This window comes from Myxocyprinus asiaticus, chromosome 35 (assembly GCF_019703515.2).
Source record: "Myxocyprinus asiaticus isolate MX2 ecotype Aquarium Trade chromosome 35, UBuf_Myxa_2, whole genome shotgun sequence".
Classification (NCBI taxonomy): domain Eukaryota; kingdom Metazoa; phylum Chordata; class Actinopteri; order Cypriniformes; family Catostomidae; genus Myxocyprinus; species Myxocyprinus asiaticus.
Window position 1 is genome coordinate 2,880,250 of NC_059378.1, and position 5,399 is coordinate 2,885,648.

The 5,399-nt window shown below is 38.6% G+C and overlaps 1 protein-coding gene across 3 annotated transcripts in view; it reads right to left on the bottom strand.

Annotated features, from left to right (window-relative positions):
- The window catches only part of sipa1l2 (signal-induced proliferation-associated 1 like 2), a 127,156-nt gene extending 124,810 nt beyond the window's left edge, over positions 1-2,346 (bottom strand). For all 3 annotated transcript variants that reach the window (XM_051672181.1, XM_051672180.1, XM_051672179.1), the window contains exon 1: positions 2,215-2,346. The gene's annotated coding sequence lies outside the window, so the exon portion shown is untranslated. The remainder of the gene's footprint in view (positions 1-2,214) is intronic.
- Between the last annotated feature and the right edge of the window lie 3,053 nt (positions 2,347-5,399).

Genomic DNA, 5,399 nt, shown 5'->3' on the forward strand with positions numbered 1-5,399 from the left:
ATACTTCCAAAAGGCAAACTCTTTCAGAAAGAGGTCACACCAAGGACAGGGGTTGTTTAGTCTTCAAATCAAGCCATTTGGAGCTTGTTCCCAGAGGTGTTCTCAACTCCTGACCTTGATTGGCTAAACCTGATACATCCAAACTGATTTCCTTTCCATTATCTATGAATTATGCAAACTATGCACATAATCTGCCCCAACCGTACAGGATTCAGGCTCTCAAACACGCTCTGATTGTTTACAGTCTCAAGGGAAGCATAGATGCACAGAGGAAACTCATTTTGAGGTGTTCTCCCAGACATAGAAACATGCTCAATAACCCATACTACAAAAATATGATAGCTGCCGATGAAAAATGGAAAACGAAGCAGACAATGGGGAGGGGTCTTCAGATTTGATTTGGTCAATGGGGTGTTCCAATAATTAGATAACTCAATCAACAATCAATCGAGGGGTAGCTCAAACTCAGCTGCATCTAATATGATTTCCCTCAATTATATTGCATTAGACCACTTGAAAACCATCTGCTGATCTTTCTCGAAGATCTCGAGGTTTGTCCCGAGGAGACCAGAGAGTCCAAGAATAGACCAGAGGCTTAATTAGCCTGACCGCACTATGTCCGGACAACAGAAAAGTCCCAGGGTTAACACAAGGAGTCCCTCAGTGCTGACAGGTGCCTGCCATGACACTGAGAGGGAGGAAATTAATCCGCTACCACAAACAAATCGCCCTCAGGCTGGTTTTTTGTCAGGGGTGGTGGCACAAAGGCCATTGATGTGACCCCACTGAACGCATGGAAAGTGTTTTTGACGGGTTTCTCGCTGTCAGACATTTGGGGTGTTTGACTTCTAATCCACCCTGAGGGGATTTCAAATGACCACACATAGCCATCCAATGGTTTCCAGCAGTAGATCACCAAATAAATGGCCATTTGAATGGAATATGAACATTTAACTGAAACAGCACAACACTCCTATTGCAGAAACTGAGAGGACACAGATGTGTTTCTTGGTCGGCTCCGAGCCTGGCTCTCCAGAGATGTGTTTCTGACTAAATTTAACTTGGCTGAACATAATTACATTGGAGTTTTGATAATTAAATTAACAATAAAATATTCGGCATCTCATTAAATGAGCATTCCAGGCCATCTGCACCTCATTCTACATGCAATAAGACATTTTGGGGCGGATATATTTAGTATTTATATGATGAAGACATTTCATTTACATGCCACTCAGTTTCTAACAGATGAGAACAAAGTATATGCCCGAATTTGAATAATGGATGTGCCTGAAACAAAGACAGTGTGGGAGCTACAAAGGACACAAACCCCTCTAATTTGGGCATCAAAAACCCCAAGCCCAGGAGAGAATATAACCGCAGATTTACTGGGTCGACTGCCAAGATGATAGAAGCAACAGCTGGCTGCCAAGGTTACTGCTCAAGGAACAGCACAAAAACTATTTTCTCTTTAAAGCGTTACAAATTAAACGAGACTAATCCATTTCGGACCATGGCAGGGTTTTCAACACCTCTGAGTAATGAGTACTTTCGGATAATCTCTCTTAGTATGAAGACCTGTGACAGAATGAGCTTTTGCACTTTTAGATGAAAGATGATAATACTTTATAATCACAAATTCCTTATGTGTGGGGTTGGGGTTTGCAGCGTAAAGCATTTATATGTTTCCATTGATCATGGTATAAATATTGGTGGGGGGTTGAAATGGCATGTTTTGATAATTGGTGGATTGGGGGGGTCCCCCCATCCCACGCAGAATCTACGCCCCTGACCAATCCCCAAACTACAAAGGGTCTTAACAATCAATTATTTTCTAAAAATCATGTAATGTTTGAGTCTTTGAGACTTAAAGGTCTTAAAGCGAGTAAATATGAAGAATTTCCACTCTTTAACGTGATGTAGTCAAGTATAGAAGCAAGCTAAGGTGTTTTGTTTTTATTTTCCAACAACACTATTGAATTATCCACTGTCGTGCACATCAGCAACGGCAAAAAAATACCTTAAACCAAAGTCTAAAACATGGCAATTAATAATTCCCAGATGCATCTCTCGTTAAAAAAGAATCCGGACTGATTTTAATTGTTAAAAAACCCACCACGCTCCGTGGAGTTCTCCTTTAAGAAAAGTTTCTTTCGGACCAAGTTAAAAAAAAAAAAAAAAACAAGAGAAAGAATCAAATGTTTGCCATCTTACCTAGACATACACGAGAAGAAAATCGCACTGTGCGCGAAACACCATACAATATAACGATTCCCTGTGTCAAAACACACGTTATTTCCCAAAGAGACGCGCCATCCACGCGCAACAACTCAACACAACCAGGACACAGCGGGCGCATGACTGACAGCCCCACTGGGACAAGCCCCGCCTCTCCTGGACGCTGATTCGCCACAGCGTAGATAGACCCCGCCTACAATGACGGACCCGTATTATTTGCTACCTGAACTGTCAATCTTGGAAATATTTACTTATTCATGATATGTGGTTGTGAGGTACAGACTCACAGCTTACCTTGCGCGCTTACCTTGTATGTACATTGAGCACGTGTTGAGGATGCCCCCTGGCGTTGGGAATGATGATTTCAAATTTAACCCTTGTGCGTCAATTTAAAAAAGTTACTCAGAGGACCTTCGAGGACAAAAATGTCAGCGTCAAAAAACTGCCATAACAATATTATATATTAATATAATTTTCCACTTTCAATTTGTAATTTTTTTTAACCAACATCAGTCCTGATCAAAACTACCAAATATTCATTAATTTTCAGGATTTTAACCCTTTAAATGCCAGTTTGTTTACATAATGCCACTGTTGTTTTTTATGAAAAAACAAAACAAAACAAAACACACACACACACACACACACACACACACACACACACAAATAATTATTTTTCCATATACTAAATGCTTAGGGGAAATATTATTATTATTATTATTATTATTATTATTATTATTATTATTATTATTATAAATTTTTCGGACTATCACAGTCTGGAATATGTCAGTGATTAGCAATAACATTGATTTTGATGCATTATTATTTTTTGTGCAGTGTCAGATAAAAAATAAATAAAATAAAAAATAAAAAACACACACTTAGGACCTTAGCGTCAAAAAACTGCCATAAAATATTATATATTAATATTATTTTCCACTTTCACTGAATTTAACCAACATCAGTCCTGATCAAAACTACCAAATATTCATTCATTTTCAGGATTTTAACCCTTTAAATGCCAGTTTGTTTACATAATGCCACTGTTGTTTTTTACACACACATACACACACACACACACATACAAAACACACTCTGACATTCATACCAACACACCCACAGAATTTTAGCTCCATCATTTATTCAGTTGGCCTACAGTGCTCTATAATACAGCAAACAGAAAATAGGAAAAAAGCATGTATTTGCTCCATAGGCTAAACATGAGAAAAATGGCAACATCTGGTGGAAAATATTAAAAATGTAAATGTTGAAGCCAGGGCTCCATAATGACATTATAATATCATAGAATTCATGATTTTATGCTTTAATGGCACTGGGATCAAATATTGCAGTTTTAATGGGTTTCAATAGGGACATTTTTGTCCTGAAGGTCCTGAGTGTGACTATTTTGTGTACACAGAGTATTATAGATGTATTATAGGAACTGAAGTTGAAATATCAAAATTTCCCCAAAATACACACCTTTGCCAAAATTTATGCCGTTGGCAAAAAATGATCAAAAAGACAAAAATGTCCCGAAGGTCGCACAAGGGTTAAATCGTGTAGGCCAGTGGTTTTTAAACTGTGACATGTACCACAGGAAATTTCAAATGTTAAAAATACAGTTTGAAAACTGTTGAGCATAGTGCGCGCGAATTTATAGTTCCCGCTTTAAAACAAAATGGCGGCAAAACTGAGACCACGCCCACACTAATCCTTTTTGGTTTAAAAGTCTGTTTCAGTTTCCTAACGTCATCGTTTTCCAAAGTATGTGATACTGGAGAGCATTTTCTAAAGTCTCGAAAGCTGTTCCAGTGTGGATGAAAGGCGTGAATGTAACAAAATCAATGGGCCTTATTTATGAAACAGTTTATGAACCCATTGGGGCCTGAGTAGCTCAGTGGTAAAGACGCTGGCTACCACCCCTGGAGTTCGCTAGTTCAAATCCCAGGGCGTGTTGAGTGACTCCAGACAGGTCTCCTAAGCAACCAAATTGGCCCGGTTGCTAGGGAGGGTAGAGTCACATGGGGTAACCTCCTCGTGGTCGCTATAATGTGGTTTGTTCTCGGTGGGGTGTGTGGTGAGTTGAGCGTGGTTGCCGCAGTGGGTGGCGTGAAGCCTCCATACGCGCTATGTCTCCATGGCAACGCGCTCAACAAGCCACGTGATAAGATGCGCAGGTTGACGGTCTCAGACGCGGAGGCAACTGGGATTCCTCCTCCGCCACCCGGACTGAAGCAAATCACTACGTGACCATCAGGACTTGGAAGCACATTGGGAACTGGGCATTCCAAATTGGGAGAGAAAAAAAAAACTGTCCCATTGAATTGTACTTTTACAATTTAAGTAAGAATGGTTTCATGAATGATTAATCCCATACAAAGCCCCAGTGCTTTTTCAATCGAAAACGCAGCCTATAAGACATTTTCTGCAGCGATCAACAAAAAGAGTGTCCTTTTAATTTAATCTTGAGCTTGATATTATTATGTATGTTACCAGTCTGACAGAACTTTCAAGCGCTTCTAGACCGTTTTAAAGGTTCAGTAAATGTTAAGCTCAATCGACGGTAATTGTGGCATAATGTTGATTAACACAAAAATTCATTTCGCCCCTCCTTTTCTTTAAAAAAACAAAAATCTGGGTTACTTACAATGGAAGTCAATGGGGCCGATCTGTAAATGTTAAAATACTCACTGTTTCAAAAGTATAGACACAAGACGTAAACAATATGTGTGTTATGATTTTAGTGTGATAAAATTGCTTACTAACCTTTTCTATATACAGTTATATCTTATATTTTACAACAGTGTTGCCATGATGACATAGCACCCTAAAACGACTGTAAAAATGACCATTTATACAACTTTACAGCTCAAAATATGCACAAGTTTTAAGAATGAGTGTAAGTGCTTTTATAAATGATAGGGTTATTATAGGGTTAACTAACACTAACCCTAACCATTTCTGCCTTTTAAATGTGGAATATTCCTTTAAGATAAGTTTTACGGCTACATTGCTGTTTTTAATAGTAGTATGTTTTAATTGTTTCGCAAAACTTCTAGATGTTACTTTTGCGTGTTTGTGTTTATTTAATTTAGATGCTGCTCTGATAGGGTTCTTTAATAGATTACACACACACACAATCTTAATTATCATTCATA